Here is a 10000-nt window from a genome sequence, read left to right as displayed (position 1 = left end):
ATGGCTGTGATTAGTCAAACGAAATATGTCGGAATGAAAATGTTACATCCAAATTTATACAATTCAGGTAGAGTCTAGATATGCGCTTTTCAAATTCTCTCGCCTAGCTATTTGCGATTATGTCCTGTTTTCATGTAACTTTGACCCTTTTGTCGGCTCGTTGGTCTAGGGGTATGATTCTCGCTTCGGGTGCGAGAGGTCCCGGGTTCAAATCCCGGACGAGCCCAATGGAACTTATTTGATGCTGTTAGCGGTTGTAATTTGTAAATGATGACAAAAAAGTTACTCCCCAATTTGGTCAGTGAACGACCATATTGCTAGTATGTTTCCAAAAAATAGGCAAACACAACAAACTAGTTAAAAAAACAAGCAATTTGTTGACCACGGATACGCTGATTCAATTCTCTTGCCTGGCCAAATAGGATTTTGTCCCATGGACATAGCATTAATAGTTTTTGTCGGCTCGTTGGTCTAGGGGTATGATTCTCGCTTTGGGTGCGAGAGGTCCCGGGTCCAAATCCCGGACGAGCCCGGGATAGGTCTTTTGAAAGTCAATAGATGTGATAAGTAAAATGAAATATGTCTATACGAAAATGTAACTTCCAAATTTTTTCAACTAACGTAGAGTCTAGAGATGCTCTTGTCGATATCTCTCGCCCAGCTATTTGCAATTATTTCCCGTTGACATGTAACTTTCACCCTTTTGTCGGCTCGTTGGTCTAGGGGTATGATTCTCGCTTAGGGTGCGAGAGGTCCCGGGTCCAAATCCCGGACGAGCCCGGAAGTGCTCTTTTGAAAAAGTCAATAGATGTGATTAGTAAAATGAAATATGTCCATACGAAAAGGTCACTTCCAAATTCATTCAACTAACGTAGAGTCTAGAGATGCGCTTGTCGAATTCTCTCGCCCAGCTATTTGCAATCATTTCCCGTTGACATGTAACTTTCACCCTTTTGTCGGCTCGTTGGTCTAGGGGTATGATTCTCGCTTAGGGTGCGAGAGGTCCCGGGTCCAAATCCCGGACGAGCCCGGAAGTGCTCTTTTGAAACAGTCAATGGCTGTGATTAGTCAAACGATATATGTCGGAATGAAAATGTTACATCCAAATTTATACAATTCAGGTAGAGTCTAGATATGCGCTTTTCAAATTCTCTCGCCTAGCTATTTGCGATTATGTCCTGTTTTCATGTAACTTTGACCCTTTTGTCGGCTCGTTGGTCTAGGGGTATGATTCTCGCTTCGGGTGCGAGAGGTCCCGGGTTCAAATCCCGGACGAGCCCGATGGAACTTATTTGATGCTGTTAGCGGTTGTAATTTGTAAATGATGACAAAAAAGTTACTCCCCAATTTGGTCAGTGAACGACCATATTGCTAGTATGTTTCCAAAAAATAGGCAAACACAACAAACTAGTTAAAAAAAACAAGCAATTTGTTGACCACGGATACGCTGATTCAATTCTCTTGCCTGGCCAAATAGGATTTTGTCCCATGGACATAGCATTAATAGTTTTTGTCGGCTCGTTGGTCTAGGGGTATGATTCTCGCTTTGGGTGCGAGAGGTCCCGGGTCCAAATCCCGGACGAGCCCGGGATAGGTCTTTTGAAAGTCAATAGATGTGATAAGTAAAATGAAATATGTCTATACGAAAATGTAACTTCCAAATTTTTTCAACTAACGTAGAGTCTAGAGATGCTCTTGTCGATATCTCTCGCCCAGCTATTTGCAATTATTTCCCGTTGACATGTAACTTTCACCCTTTTGTCGGCTCGTTGGTCTAGGGGTATGATTCTCGCTTAGGGTGCGAGAGGTCCCGGGTCCAAATCCCGGACGAGCCCGGAAGTGCTCTTTTGAAAAAGTCAATAGATGTGATTAGTAAAATGAAATATGTCCATACGAAAAGGTCACTTCCAAATTTATTCAACTAACGTAGAGTCTAGAGATGCGCTTGTCGAATTCTCTCGCCCAGCTATTTGCAATTATGTCCCGTTGAAATGTAACTTTCACCCTTTTGTTGGCTCGTTGGTCTAGGGGTATGATTCTCGCTTCGGGTGCGAGAGGTCCCGGGTTCAAATCCCGGACGAGCCCGATGGAACTTATTTGATGCTGTTAGCGGTTGTAATTTGTAAATGATGACAAAAAAGTTACTCCCCAGTTTGGTCAGTGAACGACCATATTGCTAGTATGTTTCCAAAAAATAGGCAAACACAACAAACTAGTTAAAAAAAACAAGCAATTTGTTGACCACGGATACGCTGATTCAATTCTCTTGCCTGGCCAAATAGGATTTTGTCCCATGGACATAGCATTAATAGTTTTTGTCGGCTCGTTGGTCTAGGGGTATGATTCTCGCTTTGGGTGCGAGAGGTCCTGGGTCCAAATCCCGGACGAGCCCGGGATAGGTCTTTTGAAAGTCAATAGATGTGATAAGTAAAATGAAATATGTCTATACGAAAATGTAACTTCCAAATTTTTTCAACTAACGTAGAGTCTAGAGATGCTCTTGTCGATATCTCTCGCCCAGCTATTTGCAATTATTTCCCGTTGACATGTAACTTTCACCCTTTTGTCGGCTCGTTGGTCTAGGGGTATGATTCTCGCTTTGGGTGCGAGAGGTCCCGGGTCCAAATCCCGGACGAGCCCGGAAGTGCTCTTTTGAAACAGTCAATGGCTGTGATTAGTCAAAGAAAATATGTCGGAATGAAAATGTTACATCCAAATTTATTCAATTAACGTAGAGTCTAGAGATGCTCTTGTCGATATCTCTCGCCCAGCTATTTGCAATTATTTCCCGTTGACATGTAACTTTCACCCTTTGGTCGGCTCGTTGGTCTAGGGGTATGATTCTCGCTTTGGGTGCGAGAGGTCCCGGGTCCAAATCCCGGACGAGCCCGGAATTGGTCTTTTAAAAAAGGCAATAGATGTGATTAGTAAAATGAAATATGTCTATACAAAAATGTTACTTCCAAATTTTTTCAACTAACGTAGAGTCTAGAGATGCGCTTGTTGAATTCTCTCGCCCAGCTATTTGCAATTATTTCCCGTTGACATGTAACTTTCACCCTTTTGTCGGCTCGTTGGTCTAGGGGTATGATTCTCGCTTAGGGTGCGAGAGGTCCCGGGTCCAAATCCCGGACGAGCCCGGAAGTGCTCTTTTGAAAAAGTCAATAGATGTGATTAGTAAAATGAAATATGTCCATACGAAAAGGTCACTTCCAAATTTATTCAACTAACGTAGAGTCTAGAGATGCGCTTGTCGAATTCTCTCGCCCAGCTATTTGCAATTATGTCCCGTTGAAATGTAACTTTCACCCTTTTGTTGGCTCGTTGGTCTAGGGGTATGATTCTCGCTTCGGGTGCGAGAGGTCCCGGGTTCAAATCCCGGACGAGCCCGATGGAACTTATTTGATGCTGTTAGCGGTTGTAATTTGTAAATGATGACAAAAAAGTTACTCCCCAGTTTGGTCAGTGAACGACCATATTGCTAGTATGTTTCCAAAAAATAGGCAAACACAACAAACTAGTTAAAAAAAACAAGCAATTTGTTGACCACGGATACGCTGATTCAATTCTCTTGCCTGGCCAAATAGGATTTTGTCCCATGGACATAGCATTAATAGTTTTTGTCGGCTCGTTGGTCTAGGGGTATGATTCTCGCTTTGGGTGCGAGAGGTCCCGGGTCCAAATCCCGGACGAGCCCGGGATAGGTCTTTTGAAAGTCAATAGATGTGATAAGTAAAATGAAATATGTCTATACGAAAATGTAACTTCCAAATTTTTTCAACTAACGTAGAGTCTAGAGATGCTCTTGTCGATATCTCTCGCCCAGCTATTTGCAATTATTTCCCGTTGACATGTAACTTTCACCCTTTTGTCGGCTCGTTGGTCTAGGGGTATGATTCTCGCTTTGGGTGCGAGAGGTCCCGGGTCCAAATCCCGGACGAGCCCGGAAGTGCTCTTTTGAAACAGTCAATGGCTGTGATTAGTCAAAGAAAATATGTCGGAATGAAAATGTTACATCCAAATTTATTCAATTAACGTAGAGTCTAGAGATGCTCTTGTCGATATCTCTCGCCCAGCTATTTGCAATTATTTCCCGTTGACATGTAACTTTCACCCTTTGGTCGGCTCGTTGGTCTAGGGGTATGATTCTCGCTTTGGGTGCGAGAGGTCCCGGGTCCAAATCCCGGACGAGCCCGGAATTGGTCTTCTAAAAAAGGCAATAGATGTGATTAGTAAAATGAAATATGTCTATACAAAAATGTTACTTCCAAATTTTTTCAACTAACGTAGAGTCTAGAGATGCGCGTGTCGAATTCTCTCGCCCAGCTATTTGCAAATATGTCCCGTTGACATGTAACTTTCACCCTTTTGTCGGCTCGTTGGTCTAGGGGTATGATTCTCGCTTAGGGTGCGAGAGGTCCCGGGTCCAAATCCCGGACGAGCCCGGAATTGGTCTTTTGAAACAGTCAATGGCTGTGATTAGTCAAACGAAAAATTTCTATACGAAAACGTTACTTCCAAATTCATTCAACTAACGTAGAGTCTAGAGATGCGCTTGTCGAATTCTCTCGCCCAGCTATTTGCAATCATTTCCCGTTGACATGTAACTTTCACCCTTTTGTCGGCTCGTTGGTCTAGGGGTATGATTCTCGCTTAGGGTGCGAGAGGTCCCGGGTCCAAATCCCGGACGAGCCCGGAAGTGCTCTTTTGAAACAGTCAATGGCTGTGATTAGTCAAACGAAATATGTCGGAATGAAAATGTTACATCCAAATTTATACAATTCAGGTAGAGTCTAGATATGCGCTTTTCAAATTCTCTCGCCTAGCTATTTGCGATTATGTCCTGTTTTCATGTAACTTTGACCCTTTTGTCGGCTCGTTGGTCTAGGGGTATGATTCTCGCTTCGGGTGCGAGAGGTCCCGGGTTCAAATCCCGGACGAGCCCGATGGAACTTATTTGATGCTGTTAGCGGTTGTAATTTGTAAATGATGACAAAAAAGTTACTCCCCAATTTGGTCAGTGAACGACCATATTGCTAGTATGTTTCCAAAAAATAGGCAAACACAACAAACTAGTTAAAAAAAACAAGCAATTTGTTGACCACGGATACGCTGATTCAATTCTCTTGCCTGGCCAAATAGGATTTTGTCCCATGGACATAGCATTAATAGTTTTTGTCGGCTCGTTGGTCTAGGGGTATGATTCTCGCTTTGGGTGCGAGAGGTCCCGGGTCCAAATCCCGGACGAGCCCGGGATAGGTCTTTTGAAAGTCAATAGATGTGATAAGTAAAATGAAATATGTCTATACGAAAATGTAACTTCCAAATTTTTTCAACTAACGTAGAGTCTAGAGATGCTCTTGTCGATATCTCTCGCCCAGCTATTTGCAATTATTTCCCGTTGACATGTAACTTTCACCCTTTTGTCGGCTCGTTGGTCTAGGGGTATGATTCTCGCTTTGGGTGCGAGAGGTCCCGGGTCCAAATCCCGGACGAGCCCGGAAGTGCTCTTTTGAAACAGTCAATGGCTGTGATTAGTCAAAGAAAATATGTCGGAATGAAAATGTTACATCCAAATTTATTCAATTAACGTAGAGTCTAGAGATGCTCTTGTCGATATCTCTCGCCCAGCTATTTGCAATTATTTCCCGTTGACATGTAACTTTCACCCTTTGGTCGGCTCGTTGGTCTAGGGGTATGATTCTCGCTTTGGGTGCGAGAGGTCCCGGGTCCAAATCCCGGACGAGCCCGGAATTGGTCTTTTAAAAAAGGCAATAGATGTGATTAGTAAAATGAAATATGTCTATACAAAAATGTTACTTCCAAATTTTTTCAACTAACGTAGAGTCTAGAGATGCGCGTGTCGAATTCTCTCGCCCAGCTATTTGCAAATATGTCCCGTTGACATGTAACTTTCACCCTTTTGTCGGCTCGTTGGTCTAGGGGTATGATTCTCGCTTAGGGTGCGAGAGGTCCCGGGTCCAAATCCCGGACGAGCCCGGAATTGGTCTTTTGAAACAGTCAATGGCTGTGATTAGTCAAACGAAAAATTTCTATACGAAAACGTTACTTCCAAATTCATTCAACTAACGTAGAGTCTAGAGATGCGCTTGTCGAATTCTCTCGCCCAGCTATTTGCAATCATTTCCCGTTGACATGTAACTTTCACCCTTTTGTCGGCTCGTTGGTCTAGGGGTATGATTCTCGCTTAGGGTGCGAGAGGTCCCGGGTCCAAATCCCGGACGAGCCCGGAAGTGCTCTTTTGAAACAGTCAATGGCTGTGATTAGTCAAACGAAATATGTCGGAATGAAAATGTTACATCCAAATTTATACAATTCAGGTAGAGTCTAGATATGCGCTTTTCAGATTCTCTCGCCTAGCTATTTGCGATTATGTCCTGTTTTCATGTAACTTTGACCCTTTTGTCGGCTCGTTGGTCTAGGGGTATGATTCTCGCTTCGGGTGCGAGAGGTCCCGGGTTCAAATCCCGGACGAGCCCGATGGAACTTATTTGATGCTGTTAGCGGTTGTAATTTGTAAATGATGACAAAAAAGTTACTCCCCAATTTGGTCAGTGAACGACCATATTGCTAGTATGTTTCCAAAAAATAGGCAAACACAACAAACTAGTTAAAAAAAACAAGCAATTTGTTGACCACGGATACGCTGATTCAATTCTCTTGCCTGGCCAAATAGGATTTTGTCCCATGGACATAGCATTAATAGTTTTTGTCGGCTCGTTGGTCTAGGGGTATGATTCTCGCTTTGGGTGCGAGAGGTCCCGGGTCCAAATCCCGGACGAGCCCGGGATAGGTCTTTTGAAAGTCAATAGATGTGATAAGTAAAATGAAATATGTCTATACGAAAATGTAACTTCCAAATTTTTTCAACTAACGTAGAGTCTAGAGATGCTCTTGTCGATATCTCTCGCCCAGCTATTTGCAATTATTTCCCGTTGACATGTAACTTTCACCCTTTTGTCGGCTCGTTGGTCTAGGGGTATGATTCTCGCTTTGGGTGCGAGAGGTCCCGGGTCCAAATCCCGGACGAGCCCGGAAGTGCTCTTTTGAAACAGTCAATGGCTGTGATTAGTCAAAGAAAATATGTCGGAATGAAAATGTTACATCCAAATTTATTCAATTAACGTAGAGTCTAGAGATGCTCTTGTCGATATCTCTCGCCCAGCTATTTGCAATTATTTCCCGTTGACATGTAACTTTCACCCTTTGGTCGGCTCGTTGGTCTAGGGGTATGATTCTCGCTTTGGGTGCGAGAGGTCCCGGGTCCAAATCCCGGACGAGCCCGGAATTGGTCTTTTAAAAAAGGCAATAGATGTGATTAGTAAAATGAAATATGTCTATACAAAAATGTTACTTCCAAATTTTTTCAACTAACGTAGAGTCTAGAGATGCGCGTGTCGAATTCTCTCGCCCAGCTATTTGCAAATATGTCCCGTTGACATGTAACTTTCACCCTTTTGTCGGTTCGTTGGTATAGGGGTATGATTCTCGCTTAGGGTGTGAGAGGTCCCGGGTCCAAATCCCGGACGAGCCCGGAATTGGTCTTTTGAAACAGTCAATGGCTGTGATTAGTCAAACGAAATATTTCTATACAAAACGTTACTTCCAAATTTATTCAACTAACGTAGAGTCTAGAGATGCGCTTGTCGAATTCTCTCGCCCAGCTATTTGCAATTATTTCCCGTTGACATGTAACTTTCACCCTTTTGTCGGCTCGTTGGTCTAGGGGTATGATTCTCGCTTAGGGTGCGAGAGGTCCCGGGTCCAAATCCCGGACGAGCCCGGAAGTGCTCTTTTGAAAAAGTCAATAGATGTGATTAGTAAAATGAAATATGTCCATACGAAAAGGTCACTTCCAAATTTATTCAACTAACGTAGAGTCTAGAGATGCGCTTGTCGAATTCTCTCGCCCAGCTATTTGCAATTATGTCCCGTTGAAATGTAACTTTCACCCTTTTGTCGGCTCGTTGGTCTAGGGGTATGATTCTCGCTTCGGGTGTGAGAGGTCCCGGGTTCAAATCCCGGACGAGCCCGATGGAACTTATTTGATGCTGTTAGCGGTTGTAATTTGTAAATGATGAGAAAAAAGTTACTCCCCAATTTGGTCAGTGAACGACCATATTGCTAGTATGTTTCCAAAAAATAGGCAAACACAACAAACTAGTTAAAAAAAACAAGCAATTTGTTGACCACGGATACGCTGATTCAATTCTCTTGCCTGGCCAAATAGGATTTTGTCCCATGGACATAGCATTAATAGTTTTTGTCGGCTCGTTGGTCTAGGGGTATGATTCTCGCTTTGGGTGCGAGAGGTCCCGGGTCCAAATCCCGGACGAGCCCGGGATAGGTCTTTTGAAAGTCAATAGATGTGATAAGTAAAATGAAATATGTCTATACGAAAATGTAACTTCCAAATTTTTTCAACTAACGTAGAGTCTAGAGATGCTCTTGTCGATATCTCTCGCCCAGCTATTTGCAATTATTTCCCGTTGACATGTAACTTTCACCCTTTTGTCGGCTCGTTGGTCTAGGGGTATGATTCTCGCTTTGGGTGCGAGAGGTCCCGGGTCCAAATCCCGGACGAGCCCGGAAGTGCTCTTTTGAAACAGTCAATGGCTGTGATTAGTCAAAGAAAATATGTCGGAATGAAAATGTTACATCCAAATTTATTCAATTAACGTAGAGTCTAGAGATGCTCTTGTCGATATCTCTCGCCCAGCTATTTGCAATTATTTCCCGTTGACATGTAACTTTCACCCTTTGGTCGGCTCGTTGGTCTAGGGGTATGATTCTCGCTTTGGGTGCGAGAGGTCCCGGGTCCAAATCCCGGACGAGCCCGGAATTGGTCTTTTAAAAAAGGCAATAGATGTGATTAGTAAAATGAAATATGTCTATACAAAAATGTTACTTCCAAATTTTTTCAACTAACGTAGAGTCTAGAGATGCGCGTGTCGAATTCTCTCGCCCAGCTATTTGCAAATATGTCCCGTTGACATGTAACTTTCACCCTTTTGTCGGTTCGTTGGTATAGGGGTATGATTCTCGCTTAGGGTGTGAGAGGTCCCGGGTCCAAATCCCGGACGAGCCCGGAATTGGTCTTTTGAAACAGTCAATGGCTGTGATTAGTCAAACGAAATATTTCTATACAAAACGTTACTTCCAAATTTATTCAACTAACGTAGAGTCTAGAGATGCGCTTGTCGAATTCTCTCGCCCAGCTATTTGCAATTATTTCCCGTTGACATGTAACTTTCACCCTTTTGTCGGCTCGTTGGTCTAGGGGTATGATTCTCGCTTAGGGTGCGAGAGGTCCCGGGTCCAAATCCCGGACGAGCCCGGAAGTGCTCTTTTGAAAAAGTCAATAGATGTGATTAGTAAAATGAAATATGTCCATACGAAAAGGTCACTTCCAAATTTATTCAACTAACGTAGAGTCTAGAGATGCGCTTGTCGAATTCTCTCGCCCAGCTATTTGCAATTATGTCCCGTTGAAATGTAACTTTCACCCTTTTGTCGGCTCGTTGGTCTAGGGGTATGATTCTCGCTTCGGGTGTGAGAGGTCCCGGGTTCAAATCCCGGACGAGCCCGATGGAACTTATTTGATGCTGTTAGCGGTTGTAATTTGTAAATGATGAGAAAAAAGTTACTCCCCAATTTGGTCAGTGAACGACCATATTGCTAGTATGTTTCCAAAAAATAGGCAAACACAACAAACTAGTTAAAAAAAACAAGCAATTTGTTGACCACGGATACGCTGATTCAATTCTCTTGCCTGGCCAAATAGGATTTTGTCCCATGGACATAGCATTAATAGTTTTTGTCGGCTCGTTGGTCTAGGGGTATGATTCTCGCTTTGGGTGCGAGAGGTCCCGGGTCCAAATCCCGGACGAGCCCGGGATAGGTCTTTTGAAAGTCAATAGATGTGATAAGTAAAATGAAATATGTCTATACGAAAATGTAACTTCCAAATTTTTTCAAC

The 10000-nt window shown here is 43.3% G+C and overlaps 35 non-coding genes across 35 annotated transcripts; all 35 read left to right on the top strand.

The window, feature by feature from the left end:
* Window positions 1–154: 154 nt before the first annotated feature.
* Window positions 155–226, top strand: trnap-cgg (transfer RNA proline (anticodon CGG)). Its single transcript has one exon. It is a non-coding gene; the product is annotated as a tRNA-Pro (tRNA).
* Window positions 227–460: 234 nt separating this feature from the next.
* trnap-ugg (transfer RNA proline (anticodon UGG)) lies at window positions 461–532 on the top strand. Its single transcript has one exon. It is a non-coding gene; the product is annotated as a tRNA-Pro (tRNA).
* A 176-nt stretch (window positions 533–708) lies between these two features.
* Window positions 709–780, top strand: trnap-agg (transfer RNA proline (anticodon AGG)). The gene has a single exon. It is a non-coding gene; the product is annotated as a tRNA-Pro (tRNA).
* Window positions 781–958: 178 nt separating this feature from the next.
* Window positions 959–1030, top strand: trnap-agg (transfer RNA proline (anticodon AGG)). Its single transcript has one exon. It is a non-coding gene; the product is annotated as a tRNA-Pro (tRNA).
* A 178-nt stretch (window positions 1031–1208) lies between these two features.
* trnap-cgg (transfer RNA proline (anticodon CGG)) lies at window positions 1209–1280 on the top strand. The gene has a single exon. It is a non-coding gene; the product is annotated as a tRNA-Pro (tRNA).
* A 235-nt stretch (window positions 1281–1515) lies between these two features.
* On the top strand, window positions 1516–1587 carry trnap-ugg (transfer RNA proline (anticodon UGG)). The gene has a single exon. It is a non-coding gene; the product is annotated as a tRNA-Pro (tRNA).
* Window positions 1588–1763: 176 nt separating this feature from the next.
* trnap-agg (transfer RNA proline (anticodon AGG)) lies at window positions 1764–1835 on the top strand. The gene has a single exon. It is a non-coding gene; the product is annotated as a tRNA-Pro (tRNA).
* Window positions 1836–2013: 178 nt separating this feature from the next.
* On the top strand, window positions 2014–2085 carry trnap-cgg (transfer RNA proline (anticodon CGG)). Its single transcript has one exon. It is a non-coding gene; the product is annotated as a tRNA-Pro (tRNA).
* A 483-nt stretch (window positions 2086–2568) lies between these two features.
* On the top strand, window positions 2569–2640 carry trnap-ugg (transfer RNA proline (anticodon UGG)). Its single transcript has one exon. It is a non-coding gene; the product is annotated as a tRNA-Pro (tRNA).
* Window positions 2641–2818: 178 nt separating this feature from the next.
* Window positions 2819–2890, top strand: trnap-ugg (transfer RNA proline (anticodon UGG)). The gene has a single exon. It is a non-coding gene; the product is annotated as a tRNA-Pro (tRNA).
* A 178-nt stretch (window positions 2891–3068) lies between these two features.
* On the top strand, window positions 3069–3140 carry trnap-agg (transfer RNA proline (anticodon AGG)). Its single transcript has one exon. It is a non-coding gene; the product is annotated as a tRNA-Pro (tRNA).
* A 178-nt stretch (window positions 3141–3318) lies between these two features.
* Window positions 3319–3390, top strand: trnap-cgg (transfer RNA proline (anticodon CGG)). Its single transcript has one exon. It is a non-coding gene; the product is annotated as a tRNA-Pro (tRNA).
* A 235-nt stretch (window positions 3391–3625) lies between these two features.
* trnap-ugg (transfer RNA proline (anticodon UGG)) lies at window positions 3626–3697 on the top strand. The gene has a single exon. It is a non-coding gene; the product is annotated as a tRNA-Pro (tRNA).
* Window positions 3698–3873: 176 nt separating this feature from the next.
* Window positions 3874–3945, top strand: trnap-ugg (transfer RNA proline (anticodon UGG)). Its single transcript has one exon. It is a non-coding gene; the product is annotated as a tRNA-Pro (tRNA).
* Window positions 3946–4123: 178 nt separating this feature from the next.
* Window positions 4124–4195, top strand: trnap-ugg (transfer RNA proline (anticodon UGG)). The gene has a single exon. It is a non-coding gene; the product is annotated as a tRNA-Pro (tRNA).
* A 178-nt stretch (window positions 4196–4373) lies between these two features.
* Window positions 4374–4445, top strand: trnap-agg (transfer RNA proline (anticodon AGG)). The gene has a single exon. It is a non-coding gene; the product is annotated as a tRNA-Pro (tRNA).
* Window positions 4446–4623: 178 nt separating this feature from the next.
* trnap-agg (transfer RNA proline (anticodon AGG)) lies at window positions 4624–4695 on the top strand. Its single transcript has one exon. It is a non-coding gene; the product is annotated as a tRNA-Pro (tRNA).
* Window positions 4696–4873: 178 nt separating this feature from the next.
* trnap-cgg (transfer RNA proline (anticodon CGG)) lies at window positions 4874–4945 on the top strand. Its single transcript has one exon. It is a non-coding gene; the product is annotated as a tRNA-Pro (tRNA).
* A 235-nt stretch (window positions 4946–5180) lies between these two features.
* On the top strand, window positions 5181–5252 carry trnap-ugg (transfer RNA proline (anticodon UGG)). The gene has a single exon. It is a non-coding gene; the product is annotated as a tRNA-Pro (tRNA).
* Window positions 5253–5428: 176 nt separating this feature from the next.
* On the top strand, window positions 5429–5500 carry trnap-ugg (transfer RNA proline (anticodon UGG)). The gene has a single exon. It is a non-coding gene; the product is annotated as a tRNA-Pro (tRNA).
* A 178-nt stretch (window positions 5501–5678) lies between these two features.
* trnap-ugg (transfer RNA proline (anticodon UGG)) lies at window positions 5679–5750 on the top strand. The gene has a single exon. It is a non-coding gene; the product is annotated as a tRNA-Pro (tRNA).
* Window positions 5751–5928: 178 nt separating this feature from the next.
* On the top strand, window positions 5929–6000 carry trnap-agg (transfer RNA proline (anticodon AGG)). Its single transcript has one exon. It is a non-coding gene; the product is annotated as a tRNA-Pro (tRNA).
* A 178-nt stretch (window positions 6001–6178) lies between these two features.
* trnap-agg (transfer RNA proline (anticodon AGG)) lies at window positions 6179–6250 on the top strand. The gene has a single exon. It is a non-coding gene; the product is annotated as a tRNA-Pro (tRNA).
* A 178-nt stretch (window positions 6251–6428) lies between these two features.
* Window positions 6429–6500, top strand: trnap-cgg (transfer RNA proline (anticodon CGG)). Its single transcript has one exon. It is a non-coding gene; the product is annotated as a tRNA-Pro (tRNA).
* A 235-nt stretch (window positions 6501–6735) lies between these two features.
* trnap-ugg (transfer RNA proline (anticodon UGG)) lies at window positions 6736–6807 on the top strand. The gene has a single exon. It is a non-coding gene; the product is annotated as a tRNA-Pro (tRNA).
* Window positions 6808–6983: 176 nt separating this feature from the next.
* Window positions 6984–7055, top strand: trnap-ugg (transfer RNA proline (anticodon UGG)). Its single transcript has one exon. It is a non-coding gene; the product is annotated as a tRNA-Pro (tRNA).
* A 178-nt stretch (window positions 7056–7233) lies between these two features.
* On the top strand, window positions 7234–7305 carry trnap-ugg (transfer RNA proline (anticodon UGG)). The gene has a single exon. It is a non-coding gene; the product is annotated as a tRNA-Pro (tRNA).
* Window positions 7306–7732: 427 nt separating this feature from the next.
* Window positions 7733–7804, top strand: trnap-agg (transfer RNA proline (anticodon AGG)). The gene has a single exon. It is a non-coding gene; the product is annotated as a tRNA-Pro (tRNA).
* Window positions 7805–7982: 178 nt separating this feature from the next.
* trnap-cgg (transfer RNA proline (anticodon CGG)) lies at window positions 7983–8054 on the top strand. The gene has a single exon. It is a non-coding gene; the product is annotated as a tRNA-Pro (tRNA).
* Window positions 8055–8289: 235 nt separating this feature from the next.
* Window positions 8290–8361, top strand: trnap-ugg (transfer RNA proline (anticodon UGG)). The gene has a single exon. It is a non-coding gene; the product is annotated as a tRNA-Pro (tRNA).
* Window positions 8362–8537: 176 nt separating this feature from the next.
* trnap-ugg (transfer RNA proline (anticodon UGG)) lies at window positions 8538–8609 on the top strand. Its single transcript has one exon. It is a non-coding gene; the product is annotated as a tRNA-Pro (tRNA).
* Window positions 8610–8787: 178 nt separating this feature from the next.
* trnap-ugg (transfer RNA proline (anticodon UGG)) lies at window positions 8788–8859 on the top strand. The gene has a single exon. It is a non-coding gene; the product is annotated as a tRNA-Pro (tRNA).
* Window positions 8860–9286: 427 nt separating this feature from the next.
* Window positions 9287–9358, top strand: trnap-agg (transfer RNA proline (anticodon AGG)). The gene has a single exon. It is a non-coding gene; the product is annotated as a tRNA-Pro (tRNA).
* A 178-nt stretch (window positions 9359–9536) lies between these two features.
* trnap-cgg (transfer RNA proline (anticodon CGG)) lies at window positions 9537–9608 on the top strand. The gene has a single exon. It is a non-coding gene; the product is annotated as a tRNA-Pro (tRNA).
* Window positions 9609–9843: 235 nt separating this feature from the next.
* trnap-ugg (transfer RNA proline (anticodon UGG)) lies at window positions 9844–9915 on the top strand. The gene has a single exon. It is a non-coding gene; the product is annotated as a tRNA-Pro (tRNA).
* Window positions 9916–10000: the final 85 nt, after the last annotated feature.

This window comes from Gasterosteus aculeatus, chromosome 4 (genome assembly GCF_964276395.1).
Source record: "Gasterosteus aculeatus chromosome 4, fGasAcu3.hap1.1, whole genome shotgun sequence".
Classification (NCBI taxonomy): domain Eukaryota; kingdom Metazoa; phylum Chordata; class Actinopteri; order Perciformes; family Gasterosteidae; genus Gasterosteus; species Gasterosteus aculeatus.
Note: the sequence above shows the minus strand (reverse complement) of the source record. Positions and strands in the feature narration are given on the sequence as shown.